At 42.5% G+C, this 15,831-nt stretch overlaps 1 protein-coding gene and 1 pseudogene across 1 annotated transcript in view; one reads left to right on the forward strand and one right to left on the reverse strand.

Annotated features, from left to right (window-relative positions):
* Positions 1–11,975, reverse strand: part of LOC139415450 (pre-mRNA-processing factor 17-like) — a 35,017-nt pseudogene extending 23,042 nt beyond the window's left edge.
* Positions 11,976–13,494: 1,519 nt separating this feature from the next.
* LOC139415670 (actin-binding protein WASF1-like) overlaps positions 13,495–15,831 on the forward strand; it is a 156,354-nt gene continuing 154,017 nt past the window's right edge. The window contains exon 1 of the mRNA XM_071163789.1: positions 13,495–13,788. The gene's annotated coding sequence lies outside the window, so the exon portion shown is untranslated. The remainder of the gene's footprint in view (positions 13,789–15,831) is intronic.

A 15,831-nucleotide genomic window follows, 5' to 3' on the forward strand; every position in this document is an offset into this window, starting at 1 on the left:
ATTTCTGTAACGTTAAAAATAAATGTAACAGAGCGGTTGCATAAAGAAGCAGTGTATCTTTCTAACTATATGTAGAACATGTATATTTAGTCAAAGTTTATGATGTCTATTTACGTTATCTTGCCGCGCTACCTAGATTTCCTGCGGACATTTTTGAGTAATTTCTGAACATGAACTCAATGTAAATGGACATTTATGGATATAAATGGCATATTATTGAAAAAAAAAAATGTACTGTGTAACATGTCCTATTACTGTCATCTGATGAAGATTTTCAAAAGGTTAGTGAATTATTTATTTTTTAATCCTGCGTTTGTTGATTGCATGTTTTGGCTATTCAAATGAGCTGTGTCTGGTGGTGGTTTGACATATATATGTGCTATGTTTTCACCGTAAAACATTTTAGAAATCTGACTTGCTGGCTAGATGAACAAGGTGTTTATCTTTCATTTGAGCTATTGGACTTGTTAATGTGTGGAGGTTAAATATTTCTAAGAATATTTTTTGCGTTCCATGCGCCACCGTTCCAGCTGAACGTGGGAGGGTAGAGTCCCAAATGGGAACCAATAACTTTAAGAGGTTTAAAATCCCCAGCTACAATGAATGCAGCCTCCGGAAAAATGGTTTCCAGTTTGCAAAGAGTCAAATAAAGTTCATTCAGAGCCATCGATGTGTCTGCTTGGGGGGGATATATACGGCTGTGATTATAATCGAAGAGAATTCTCTTGGTAGATAATGCGGTCTACATTTGATTGTGAGGAATTCTAAATCAGGTGAACAGAAGGATTTGAGTTCCTGTATGTTTCTTTCATCCCACCATGTCACGTTAGTCATAAGGCATACGCCCCCGCCCCTCTTCTTACCAGAAAGATGTTTGTTTCTGTCTGCGCGATGCGTGGAGAAACCCGTTGGCTGCACCGCCTCGGATAGCGTCTCTCCAGTGAGCCACGTTTCCGTGAAGCAAAGAACGTTACAGTCTCTGATGTCCCTCTGGAATGCTACCCTTGCTCGCATTTCATCAACCTTGTTGTCAAGAGACTGGACATTGGCAAGAAGAATGCTAGGGAGTGGTGCACGGTGTGCCCGTCTCCGGAGTCTGACCAGAAGACCGCCTCGTTTCCCTCTTTTTCGGAGTTGTTTTTTTGGGTCGCTGCATGGAATCCACTCCGTTGTCCTGTTTGTAAGGCAGAACACAGGATCCGCGTCGCGAAAAACATATTCTTGGTCGTACTGATGGTGAGTTGACGCTGATCTTATATTCAGTAGTTCTTCTCGACTGTATGTAATGAAACCTAAGATGACCTGGGGTACTAATGTAAGAAATAACACGTAAAAAAACAAAAAACTGCATAGTTTCCTAGGAATGAGGCGGCCATCTCTGTCGGCGCCGGAACAAGCTTAAGCATAAAGGGGACATGGAGTGAGAAGCGCTCTACAATACCCCACTTTCCCTTAACTCATCCCCCTGGTCTCCACTCCTTCCTAAGTCTATCCCTCCTTCTCACACTCTCCCTCCCATCTGTTTAGAGTTGAAGTCAGAAGTTTACATACACCTTGTCTTTCCCTGTCTTAGGTCAGTAAGGATCACCACTTTATTTTAAGAATGTGAAATGTCAGAATAATAGTAGAGAGAATGATTTATTTCAGCTTTTATTTATTTCATCACATTCCCAGTGGGTTAGAAGTTTACATACACTGAATTAGTATTTGGTAGCATTGCCTTTAAATTGTTTAACTTGAGCTAACATTTTGGGTAGCCTTCCACAAGCTTCCCACAATAAGTTGGGTGAATTTTGGCCCCTTCCTGCACCAGTCCCTCATGCAGCAAAGCACCCCCACAACATGATGCTTCCACCCCCGTGCTTCATGGTTGGGATGGTGTTCTTCGTCTTGCAAGCATAACCTTTTCCTCCAAAAATAACAATGGTCATTATGGCCAAACAGTTCCATTTTTGTTTCATCAAACCAGAGGACATTTCTCCAAAAAGTACAATCTTTGTCCCAATGTGCAGTTGCAAACCGTAGTCTGGCTTTTTTTTAATGGCGGTTTTGGAGCAGTGGCTTCTTCCTTGCTGAGCGGCCTTTCAGGTTATGTCGATATAGGACTCGTTTTACTGTGGATATAGATACTTTTGTAACTGATTCCTCCAGCATTTTCACAAGGTCCTTTGCTGTTGTTCTGGGATTGATTTGCACTTTTGCACCATGGTGTTTATACTTGCGTACTATTGTTTGTACAGATGAACGTGGTACCTTCAGGCGTTTGGAAATTGCTCCCAAGGATGATCCAGACTTGTGGAGATCAACAATGTTTTCTGAGGTCTTGGCTGATTTATTTTGATTTTCCCATGATGTCAACCAAAGAGGCACTGAGTTTGAAGGTAGGCCTTGAAATACATCCACAGGTACACTTCCAATTGACTCAAATTATGTCAATTAGCCTATCAGATGCTTCTAAAGCCATGACATAATTTTCTGAAATTTTCCAAGCTGTTTAAAAGGCACAGTCAACTTAGTGTATGCAACTTCTGACCTACTGGAATTGTGATACAGTGAATTACAAGTGAAATAATCGATTTGCAAACAATTGTTGGAAAAATTACTTGTGTCATGCACAAAGTAGATGTCCTAACCGATAGATTAACAAAAAATTTGTGGTGGTTGAAAAACGAGTTTTAATGACTCCAACCTAAGTGTATGTAAACTTCAGACTTCAACTGTATGTGTGTGCGTATCTATAGAGTCAGGTTAAGTAACGTCTGGTCCCGCTGGTCTCTCTCTCTCCCCCCTCAGGCGCCCCTCTTGTTAAGAAAGCCTACAACGGCAATAACAGGTTCCCGTCGAGGCTAGCCGTCTGTCCACGCTCTAACCAGGCCTCTCATTACTGTAAGAGCACAGACTCCTAACCCCACAGGCACTGTACAGACTTGGCTTCAGATGTGTTGTAAGGTAGGGCAAAACACACACACCCAAGCTAGACATTGTCACCATTACACAGACGTTAGCACTTTAGTTAGCTCGCGTGCTACTCTGAAATAAGCCCACTGCGCTCTCTGAAGCTCCATTCCTGAAACACACGCACTCTTTATCTCTCCATTTCTTGCCCTCTATACACCCCTCCCCCTATCTACCCAGGGCTGTTGAATTATACATGGTGTTTGAGGGAGCCGACAGGCAGAACCACAGCCGAAGGAAAACAATCTACTCTGACAGCCCAGCCTGTCCACGGGAGGGAGGGATGGGGAGTGACCTGCATGCAATTCTTAGCTCCGTGCCTCGGTCTACTCTAAACCTATCCTCAACACTCAGCGGAAAGCTTATGTTCCATTAATGTTCACTTAGCGCTCCCTCTTGAATCTACTCCACATCTTACACACCTCCCCCCCCCCCAACAGTGTCAGCTCACATTCCATGAATGTATTAATGCTGAATTAACGGTCCGCCGCAACAGAGTTCTGGAATAGTGGGAAACAGGGTAATGAGATGTCACTCTCCTTGACCGTGGCCCAGTGCGCCGCTCTGACACACTCTTACATCCATTATTCCCCCGATGTTCGAATCAAGTTCGCGCCGCATTGAATTAGAAACACTAATGGGATCTGCCAAGGGAGAGGAGTGTGCTTGATTGGAATCCAACTAACTTGTACTGGTGGATAGATTGTATGTTGAAGTGATGTGCTTGATTGACTAAGAATTGCATTTGGTTTTGTATACCCTTAGAGGTGACAACACACTTAGGCTAGTTAGTGGTTTGAGCTACAGTCTTATTATCTTAACCCAAGGGGAATTGTAATCCGTGTAGCAAAACACACGTATAACAGAGAGTGTGAAACAGTAAACAGAGATAGTCCACTTACCGATAAATGTCCGTATGCACCTCCTCTCGTTATACACCTCCCACAACTGAGGAGAGGGATGAGAAAAGAACATATTTTTAAAAGCACTGTGTGATCCTTTGACTAGATTCGACCACCATGGGTCAGTGTCTGATGCACCAGTCCCACTGGCAACCACTGAGGGTCTCATAAGAAATCAGCAAAGGGCTCATCCGAGACAGTAAAAGCATTAAAACCAGTAGGCTCCTGGTTCTACCAGACACACAAACAGCAAGGACTCAGGGGCCCAGAGACCTTTTGACAGAACAGAGCCATCTTTACATCTAAATCCACAGGACAGAATGACTCATCTAAGCCATGAGAGAGAGAACGGGACAGATGGAAGAGTGAGAGAACAGAGGGGAAGAGAAGATGCTCCTTCTCCAAAAACACGTTGGTTTGCCTTAGAGAGACATCATTAAAAAAAAAATATATATATATATATATATATATATATATATAAATCTGGCCAGGAAAGAGGAGATGAGGACAGGAAAAATTGAAGATCTGACTGAGTTGTTAATCACCCATAAGAGTTATAAGCCCTGTCTAAACCAGGTAGGTGGGGGTTCAACTAAGCTAAAAAAAATCCATTTAAGGATAATTTTACTATTTCATTTAGAATTCTAAGACCCCTTGAAGTATAACAAAATATACACTGCTCAAAAAAAATAAAGGGAACACTTAAACAACACAATGTAACTCCAAGTCAATCACACTTCTGTGAAATCAAACTGCCCACTTAGGAAGCAACACTGATTGACAATACATTTCACATGCTGTTGTGCAAATGGAATAGACAACAGGTGGAAATTATAGGCAATTAGCAAGACACCCCCAATAAAGGAGTGGTTCTGCAGGTGGTGACCACAGACCACTTCTCAGTTCCTATGCTTCCTGGCTGATGTTTTGGTCACTTCTGAATGCTGGCGGTGCTTTCACTCTAGTGGTAGCATGAGACGGAGTCTACAACCCACACAAGTGGCTCAGGTAGTGCAACTCATCCAGGATGGCACATCAATGCGAGCTGTGGCAAGAAGGTTTGCTGTGTCTGTCAGCGTAGTGTCCAGAGCATGGAGGCGCTACCAGGAGACAGGCCAGTACATCAGGAGACGAGGAGGAGGCCCACAACCCAGCAGCAGGACCGCTACCTCCGCCTTTGTGCAAGGAGGAGCAGGAGGAGACTGCCAGAGCCCTGCAAAATGACCTCCAGCAGGCCACAGATGTGCATGTGTCTGCTCAAACGGTCAGAAACAGACTCCATGAGGGTGGTATGAGGGCCCGACGTCCACAGGTGGGGGTTGTGCTTACAGCCCAACACCGTGCAGGACGTTTGGCATTTGCCAGAGAACACCAAGATTGGCAAATTCGCCACTGGCGCCCTGCCCTGTGCTCTTCACAGGTGAAAGCAGGTTCACACTGAGCACGTGACAGACTCTGGAGATGCCGTGGAGAACGTTCTGCTGCCTGCAACATCCTCCAGCATGACCGGTTTGGCGGTGGGTCAGTCATGGTGTGGGGTGGCATTTCTTTGGTGGGCCGCACAGCCCTCCATGTGCTCGCCGCTGGTGCGGTTGGCCCTGGGTTCCTCCTAATGCAAGACAATGCTAGACGTCATGTGGCTGGAGTGTGTCAGCAGTTCCTGCAAGAGGAAGGCATTGATGCTATGGACTGCCCCGCCCGTTCCCCAGACCTGAATCCAATTGAGCACATCTGGAACATCATGTCTCGCTCCATCCACCAACGCCACGTTGCACCACAGACAGTCCAGGAGTTGGCGGATGCTTTAGTCCAGGTCTGGGAGGAGATCCCTCAGGAGACCATCCGCCACCTCATCAGGAGCACACCCAGGCGTTGTAGGGAGGTCATACAGGCACGTGGAGGCCACACAAACTACTGAGGCTCATTTTGACTTGTTTTAAGGACATTACATCAAAGTTGGATCAGCCTATAGTGTGGTTTTCCACTTTAATTTTGAGTGTGACTCCAAATCCAGACCTCCATGGGTTGATAAATTTGATTTCCATTGATAATTTGTGTGATTTTGTTGTCAGCACATTCAACTATGTAAAGAAACAAGTATTTAATAAGAATATTTAATTCATTCAGATCTAGGATGTGTTATTTTAGTGTTTCCTTTATTTTTTTGAGCAGTGTATTATAACATCATTTTAACCAAAAATATTTTGGCTTACTGCTAGTAGGCCAAGCAAACACATTGAATAATTGATTCACTACATGGAGCAACAGATTGTACCCCAACATTTTTAAAGTAAGTTTGTTCAGAAGTCTCTGTTCTATATCTGAGAGATCTAAGAAAGATCAGGAAAAATGTTGTATTTAAAAAAAAAACGTTATACATGCATTTAACCTCTTATTTTTGGCACTAAACTGTCTCTACATTTACAGTACTTCCATAAAACAATTCAACTTGTCCCGGGGGACCACCAGACAAGTCTTGTGAGGCCTGTGAGTGTCCTAGAGCAAAACCACTGACATGTACCTGTTTGTGGAAAGGTGAGACAAAGGTGAGTGTGTAGACCAAACTGTTGAGCTTGCTGGCTGCTGTTTTCAGCTCTCGCCATAGGTTATGGATGGGATTCAGATCCAAACTATTCCCTGGCCACAACCTTCAACAAAGAGACCGTTTTTGGACACTGGGTTGAACATTTCACTCCCAATGGGGGATGGGGTTATTTTCTTTGAATGCGTCATCTGGTCGTTGGTAAACATAAGAAGATACCACTGCAGAAGGAGACAAGAATGACTGATTGAAATTCTCAAAAACCCACCAAAATAAGCCTAAATCCTAGTGGAAATGTTCTGTGGACCAATGACACAAAACTAGAGCTCTTTAGCAATACAGATCAGTGCTGTGTTTACTAGGGATGCAACGGTACACAATATGTTGTCGAACCGTTCGGTACGGCCCAAATGGTTCAATACACACGTGAACCCGCGGAATTATGATATGCCTGTCATTTTCCTATAATTTCCAAAACGTGTCGATTACGCTGCAGACTACACGCACGTTGTACATTCAGATCCACAGACGTGCAGCTTATGAACAGGCAAGGCAGGCAACTGCTTGGGGCCGTTAGGGGGCTCCTGAGGGCTGACAAACTTTACTCCACAGCAATGTCTCAAAATGTAGCAACTGAAGTGACCTCAACCCCACCCCCCCTTAAACAACCAATGGACGATTTGTAATGACATCTCAGTAGGAAACCTCCCTAAAAAGGGGCCCCGTGAAGCGAGGGGAACCTAAAAACAAATATTCTCCCAGCCCCGACGTGACAATGGCGAGCACTAGCGAGACAGAGAGAAGCAAATTTGAAGAGGCACTGCTGCAGTCTTTCAAATCCGCTGTGGGGGAACATTTTGGATTCAGAGTTCTATACGACGACGAGGGTAAGACCGTAAACAAAGTACAGTCTGCAAGCATTGCTTTTGCCACCCTAGGCTACTCGAGTGGAAACACTAACATGATGTGTCATTTACGTCGCCGTCACCCGGCCGTATCCCTTGCAGGTGGAGCAAGGAGATTCCACTCCTTAGCGAAAACAACAATCTCTCACTGCTGCCTTCCAACAGCAATTTGCGACAAATTCAGAAAAACACAAAGAAATAACAAAAACAGTGGGAGTATTCATAGCCAAAGATTTGCTGCCCTATTCATTGTTTAAAGGTGATGTGTTTCTATGTTTTTTTCTTAAATAAAGATAGCAAAACTGTACCGTTACCGTAGCCCACAAACCGTGATACATACCGAACTGTGGGCCCACTGTACCGTTGCATCCCTACTGTTGAAAAGAACACAGGACAATCTAATTTTGGAGGTTGAATAATGCGAGGTGAGATCTCAACACTTCAGTTGGTGGAGGGCACCTCTCAGAATTGCTGCTGAAGAGTGGGCCAAACTGCTAGTAGAAAGGTGCAGCAAGCTGATTGATGGCTAGAAGAAGTGTTTGTCCGCAGTCATCTTGGTCAAAGTCCTTGCAATCAAGTACTAGCTCCGGGGTACCAATAATTCTGTTCATTACATTTGTCTTTATTTTCTAAACTAAATTTGTAAACTTAAGTGTACAAAATGTAATTGCTTGTGCAATGTTGAAAAGCCAATAAGTTGTGGAGACCAGAGGTGTCACAATTTCAAATTATTTTTTATAGGAAATAGGTAATTACTCTGGAAAAGTGCAAGGATGCCAATATCTTTGGATGCAACTGAGTGACCGATGAGTGTTCCCTCACTCAACCTCTGAAAAGTAGGTTTGGGCGGTCTCAAGATTGTCATAACATTTCTTCTCATATTGGGGTATAGGGTATTACTGGAAGTGCACACAAGAGGCGCCTTTTCTTTCAAAAAGCAAAAAAAAATGGAATAATGATTTACACACAAAACACATTTAGGGAGCAGGGATCTTGATCCAGGAGGGGATTGATTGTCTCTGCTGTAACCAAGAAGCTTGATGTTGCAAGCCATCCACTTAGCAAACCAAATGCATAGCTGGAGCCCTGAGCTGGAGATAATTTATTTGGCACATCTTAGATAGTGAACCCAAACTTCAGGGTGCCCCAACCCTGTGTGTTTGCGTGTATGATAATACCCACTAACAACTTGTCTTGGGACAACACTGTCCCCCTAATCATAGACAGTTCAGTGTGTGTACGTGTGTGTGAGATTAGACTAAAGGACACTCCACACTTTACACAAACGCAGCATTGTTTTCAACATGCATTTGTGCGGTTACTTTTTTGGAACGGACCGTGTACCGATGCAGTTTGCGTAGGGCCCAATCGCCTGCCCTATGGCTAGCAGCGCAGTAGAAAGAGATGAAATCCTTCTTGAATTCTAAGGCTAGAGACATAAAACAGGCAAGCATGCCTTGCTGCACACTGATTTGTGCCAAGACATGTTGCTCACTGCATCTGCCATGCAGGATATTTTACTGAAATCACAATGGCGTTTCCAGACAATGTGTCTAAACTCGCTATTAACCATCTACCCGTTCGTCTCTCCTCTCATCCATCCTCTATCCCTCCATCCACAAACCCACTAGCATGCTGCATTTGTATTCATCCCTCTTGCTTTTCAGTCTGCAACTGGCTCCTGTGTAAGTGAGATGGAAGCCCTGCTCATTTTAGACCCGAGTGATCCGGCCCCCTCTCTGCATACAGGCAGAACCAAAGGCCTGATCACATCTCCACAACACTACTTCTGCTGCACAAGCACTTTCTTTCTCGCTCGCTCACATTTCCCGTCTCTGTAAATAACCCGATGAGTGTATTTCAAAGTACACAGTATGCCACCCTAGCTAACACACACACCCTACCTTGGTGTGTCCAGACCAGACGTGGATCTGTTTCTTGGGCAGGTAACACTTGTCTGGGATGTCTGCAGTACGCAGGTTGATGCCCACGTCTTGGGGTACGTGGAGGTATGACCTCCCCTGGTAGTCGTACGCATCTTTGACTGGAGACACAGTAGATAAACAGTAAGACATTGAGAACTTACTACATAATGGTCGACATCTCATTCTCTTTTTATTTGAGTGAGTGCTGATCAGCTCAGTTATGTAAGTAGTAATGGCGGAGATGAGTGTTAGTTACCATGGAGAATGGTCTTCTCCGCCGCCGGAGCCTCTTCCTCGTTCCTTCCTTTCTTCTGCCTCTTGGCTGTGATCTCGTCCAGCTCTTTCTGTTCCTCCTACAGACCAATCAGCAGAAAACATTCGGTCTGAATCAGACAATATATTTCTATGAGGAAAAGCAGTTAAGTCCAAATAATCACACTGCTGCTGTATAATTCAAACATCCACATTTTGTTTGAGCTTTACATAATATTGTTTGATTCATTGATTACCTCTGATGGTTTGGCACCGTCCTTTTCATCCACGTATTTCGCCCAGGGCCCGAGGTAATTGTCAATGTCATTCGCTTCACCTCCTTGCACCTTTTTCCTCTTGTCAGTCTTCTTTGGGCCAACCTCAAACACAGTCAATCCTACACGAGAGGAGAAACAAGAGAAACTGTCATTTTCTTCTCTTTCTTTCAATGACTGTTATAAAAAGCAATGACTACACTATACATTTCAACGGCTTTCCATTGCGTTTCAAAACATTCTCCTTACCGGCTAGCAATATACACGCGTCAATTTTACTTCCGTATTCCTTGTTTTGTGGCTAAGAATGAGAACATGAAAACACGGCTATTTAAGATAAAACTGTATATTAAATTGCATACTTGTTTCCAAGTGCCATGTTTCAACGTTTTTGACGGCCAAGAAGAAGCAAGAAGCCGAAAATCTACACACAAACTGCAAATCTTATGACAGCTTGCCAGTAGATATTTTTTTCGGGAAGGATAGCATTTTTCAAAAGTATTGGCGGGCAATGTTCAGTAAAAACAAATGTGTGTAAAATAATATAAAACATCAAACAGCCTATTAACAGGTTCTTACCGTCCTGTAAGTCCTCAGCTCAAGCAGACACGCTCCGACATGCTACCAAAGCAGCAGGGGATGTGGTCAAAAGCAGACTTTCCTAACATCCGTTTAGGTCTTACTGTGTCAAATATTTTGATAACAGACATCGGGTATGACTGAATCAACACACGAAAACAAATATGAAGCTGATATATGTTAAATAACCACGTTTTCATGAATTTTATTATATATTCTTGAAGCTCATTCAAGAGAATCGGGACATGACGCCGGAAGTATGGATGATGTCACCTACACGGGGTATCCACCACAAGCAAAACAAAATGAGCAGGAAATTACCTTTCTTTTTCTCTGCCTCGTCCACTGCACCGATGTAGCTACTGGAGGAGTTTTGGCTTGTATCCACAGACAGATCCAGAGCATAGCCTGAAAGCAACGGCGAATAACAAGTGAAAAAAATAACTAAGACGCTACATTCCCCTAAACCTTTAGATTCAAGGTGAAAGGAAGGCTGACCTCGTCACAGCTATACATTCTATCATAGACAATGACTGGGGTGTGAATAAGGTATATTTACCAAAGGTGGAGAAGGTCCTCCTCTGCTGTTCAAGTTATTGACGTGAGCAGGCTCTGCATAGCCAGACAGCATATTCCTGGGTGCAGCCATCTGTTTACTTTTATATGGGTTGACAGGACCAAAATAGAAGGGGTGCAACGTGAATATGCTAATGATGAACATCTTAGGTAGGTACAGTCAGAATGAAGTAAGGCAGTTTACTTGACTAAAATGTCTCAATTTTACCTCTGGCGCAAACATGGTTTCATATGTGGGATTGTAGGTGACCTCTTTGAGAGAGGGGTCCAGATGTACGCCAGTCTCCACAGCCTATGAAGACACTTAAGTTAAAAGGGATTGAAGTTAGCTGTCCCACTTCTATCCTGTGTTGCGTTCAGTTCATTAAACGTTGTTACCTTGGGTGACGACAAAACCGTCACGTTCAGAACAAAACAAGCTTCCCTCAAACGTTGTGTACCATTCTTAAACAGTCTTTGAATTGAGATGCGTTCGCTCCCGTTGGACGGACTGTTGGCTGATCAGTATGGGTTACACTTGAAATCGCAAAACTCGTGTAGGCCAAAGTATCGCCCTATAGGCCACCATAATCACAACGTTCTTCAAGTTATCGTTAACAGCAAGTTGGCTATCTAACGTTAGCTAGCAAGCTAAAGACAGTTAACATTTTCCCGCCTGACCAGCTAACGACATTACTGAACCCCTTTTAGCTACTTAGTGTTACGCCTCAGCATCAAATTATTATCGACTAACGTTAGCTAAATTAGTGACTTTACTTTCAATGGTCCATGTAGTGTAGCTAGCTAAGTAGCTATTAAGTTAACGTTACATTTAGTTTTTTTGTCACAAGCTAACGTTAGCTACATTAGCAGCCGGCTAATAATATGCCTAGCTATCTCGCGTACCTTTACGGCGACCTCATGAGCTGAATTGAGGACAGACAGTGACATTGTTTTGCCAGATTTCAACGGTTGAAGATGTGCCAGAGCATCGGGGTCAACCTTTTCGGGATTAACATGAGATTTGGTCTCATTATCTGAATCGCTCCAGTACGAAACGAAGGTGGCCGCCATCTTGGAAGTTGTGAAAGCACTACACTACCGGAAATGTCCTAAAAGTAAAGTATTCACTCTGTAATATTAACGTGAACAAACATATAATAAACGTCATGGTTTAGTTAAATATTATGATGACAAAATGTGTATTAACAGAAGTCACTCCTATGTTTTCAATAGATGAGTGATCTAAATATTTAATCAATTAAATTAATTTTATAAACCTTTCAGGATATAATTCTCTATTGGTCGTTGTCTGAGGGAGTTCGATTAAGCTGAGCCGTCGTGCACATGTGTTTGGCCTGTGACGTGACGGGCAAAAGCGTCCTCAAATCGAACAGTAATCTGCGATGCTCGGTCATGTTGTCAACGAGGCATATTTTATGTTCGAATTTTCAAACTAGTTTTCATTTTGAAGGCAGATAAAGCAATCACTTTTGCATTTGGAAAAAAACAGAATCCTACTCCAGAGATGTGCACCTGGCTCACGCCCGGGAGGCAACCATGTCCCAAAACGAATGCAATCACTTTTCACCCGTACAAACTCCTTCCACCGGTGCAATTCGGGGCAGATAATCGAATCGCCTCTTTCTTTTATTGCAGGCAAAATGCAAGACCATGAGTGGCCAATATTCATTCCTTGGACGGAAACAAATGAGCCAATAACACTAGTGTTGGTGTTGTGTGCGATCTGAAAGTTAATTACATGCGCAGCCATAATAACCCACAAGCAAGGTTGGGGAGTAATTTAATACATGTAATCAGTTACATTATCAGCAAAAATATTGTAGTCAGATTAGATACTTTTGAAAAATTACATGATTACTTATTGGATTACTTTTCAATTAAGAAAGGAATTGAAATAATATATAATATAATAATATATAAATAATATATAAATAATTTCAGCATTGAAAAAAGTTTACGTTTGTTTCACCTGAGCATGTGTCAACCAGGATGACACAGAAAATGTGTTTCATGGATCCTTTTTGTCTTTTTCTAATGCCTCTTAAGGGGAAAGTAATTGAAAAGTAAGTAATCGGATTACATTTCTGCGTTTGTGTAATCCAAAGGTTACATTAAGCCTACTTAATACAATTTTGGACACGTAAGCAGTAACCTAAATTACATTAAAAAAGTAACCTACCCAACCTTGCCCACAGGATGATTATTATTAAACCCTATATATAATTGCATGTAATCCGAGGGTTACCTATATCAATAACTTAAATAGTGAGATATATTATATTTGTGTAACTGTGATAAAGTTTTGCAACAACAAAATATCAGTATATAATAATTTAAAGAAAAATCTATTTGCACAGTACAGTAGGGCAATCAGAACTAATCACATTTTTATCCACCTCCTTGCTATGGATTGGACATACGAGAAGACCGGGAGTGGTTTGAAGAAAATGGGCCAATCAGGTGTGCATTTTCTGAAGGTCAGTTTTGTGGCTCCTCGCTCTGATGCGTGAGGTGGCTCTCAAACAATAGAAAGTGGTACGTACCATCACAGTCTTTGCGATAGGTACATTTCCCCACGAAGTCAAGATTATATTTTCTACTTTGCATTGAGAAATTAGTTTCCTCGCCAGTGAATTAATCTTAAAAATCGATTGTTGTAGTATCTGTTGCATTATATTGTGCCCCCTGGAGCCCTTCTGGGAGGGAATAGTGCCTTGTTCCTTCGCTGCTGAACGTGATTAATTTCTCCCCGGCTATGATAACCAAAGCATGGAAGTGGGTTGGATTGGATCTGTCAACTGATAGAAACAGCGGCTTGTACTGTACTGTAGTAGGGATGGCAAGAATATAGGAGGAATTGAACAGACATTTGAGGTATGATAACATTTAATCATGACTGCATTTTTGCATGCATTAGAAACTGCAACCATTAATAATGTTTGAGAATTGGGAAACGTAGTAAAATCGCGACCATTTACTTACACTATTAACTGTTAAAATGTTTAGGCATCACTGTCTGCTAACATTTGTAGCGATCAACTAAGCTAGCCACTCAGGTGACAGGTGTGAGGAAAATATTTAACTTGTCCGTTTGTTACACGTCTGGTTTTATTGGTTGCATTATGTATACGGCAATTAACCGGGATGCACAAAAAGAGAGAGAGAACATCTAGCTACTTGACCAGTGGTCATGTTTTGAAATTAGAACTCACGCTAACGTAATTGGTTCAATTGATGGTGGTTGTAAATTAGGAGAGCTTGTTAGCAAGCAGCATATCACACCACATTGTCATTCTGAAGGGTTGGTGTGAATGCAAATATACATCAGACATCTTCTCAATTCATTACCACGAACTTTTTTTTTTTTGTAAACTGGGTAACATAATCGTTATTTGATTAGCTGACGATTTTTTGTTGTTGCATTTTTGCAAGATAATGGTGCATCAAACCCTTTGTGGAAGGCAAGCACTCATGGACGTGTTTTCATTTCTGCACGAAGAACGCATTGATTTCCGGTGCAGAAGGGTTGGGGTCCACTTCGATCGACCTTCAGTTCGTTTCCATTGAAGTTGTCTATTGGGGATGCAACAGCCATGGACAACATTTTTAGGGAAGTCCCTTTGAAACCATTTTCTGACTTTGAGTTTTTGTGGCAAAAACACACAAGGCGTGTTCGTAAATTAAATCTGGAGTGACAGAGTAAATTCAGAGCGTTTCGCTCTCGGAGCTGGAGTAGGGTAGATTCGAGCGTTCTGACATCACAACGGCAGTCAAGCACCCAAGCTAACGTTGGCTAGCTTGCAAGCTCCTTCCAGACATAATGAGAGAACACCTCACCTCACTCTTGACTCTGACCTTGACTGCTACACGCTATCCGGAAGCACAACTAGTGTTTGAGTTGGCTATATAGTTTGGGTGAATTTTTTTCTCCTAGATTTTTTGTTATTATGCAAATGTTTCTCTAACGCCTTTTCGGGTAGTTTCAAAGTAGCAGCTTAGGGCTATAGCACCGACAGCAGGGCATCCCTACTGGTTACATATAGATATTGACAGGATTTCATTTCAGGATGTACTTATACTGAACAAAAATATAAACGCAACATGTAAAATGTTGGTCCCATGTTTCATGGGCTGAAATAAAAGACCCTAGGAACTTTCCACACCAAAATATTATCTCTTACATTTCGTTCCGAAATTTGTTTCCATCCTTATTATTGAGCATTTCTCCTTTGCCAAGACAATCCATCCACCTGACAGGTGTGGCATATCAAGAAACTGATTAAACACAATGATCATTACACAGGTGCACCTTGTGCTGGGGACAATTCTAAAATATGCAGTTTTGTCACACAACACATTGCCACAGATGTCTTAAGTTTTGAGGGAGTGTGCAATTGGCATGCTGACTGCACCACCATCCACCAGAGCTCTTGCTATAAGCCACCCCAAAATTGTTTTAAAGAATTTGGCAGTACGTCCAACCTCACAACCGCAGACCATGTGTAACCACGCTAGCCCAGGACCCCCACATCTGGCTTCTTCACCTGCAGGATCGTCTGAGACCAGCCACCCAGACAGCTGATGAACCTGAGGAGTAGTTCTTTCTGTAATAAAGCCCTTTTGTGAGGAAAAACTAATTCTGATTGGCTGGGCTTGGCTCCCCAGTGGGTGGGCCTATGCCCTTCGAGGCCCACCCACGGCTGCTCCCCTGCCATGTGAAATCTATAAATGAGAGCCTAATGAATTTATTTCAATTGACTGATTTTCTTATATGAACTGTAACTCAGTAAAATTGTAGTAATTGTTGCGTTTTATATTTTTGTTCAGTATATTATGATAGATTGTCAGTTAATTTGGTTGTGATAAGATTGCATTATTTTAAATGTCTCTCGCACCATGATATCAGCCAACATAATA

This window comes from Oncorhynchus clarkii, chromosome 8 (assembly GCF_045791955.1).
Source record: "Oncorhynchus clarkii lewisi isolate Uvic-CL-2024 chromosome 8, UVic_Ocla_1.0, whole genome shotgun sequence".
In the NCBI taxonomy this organism is placed as follows: Eukaryota; Metazoa; Chordata; class Actinopteri; order Salmoniformes; family Salmonidae; genus Oncorhynchus; species Oncorhynchus clarkii.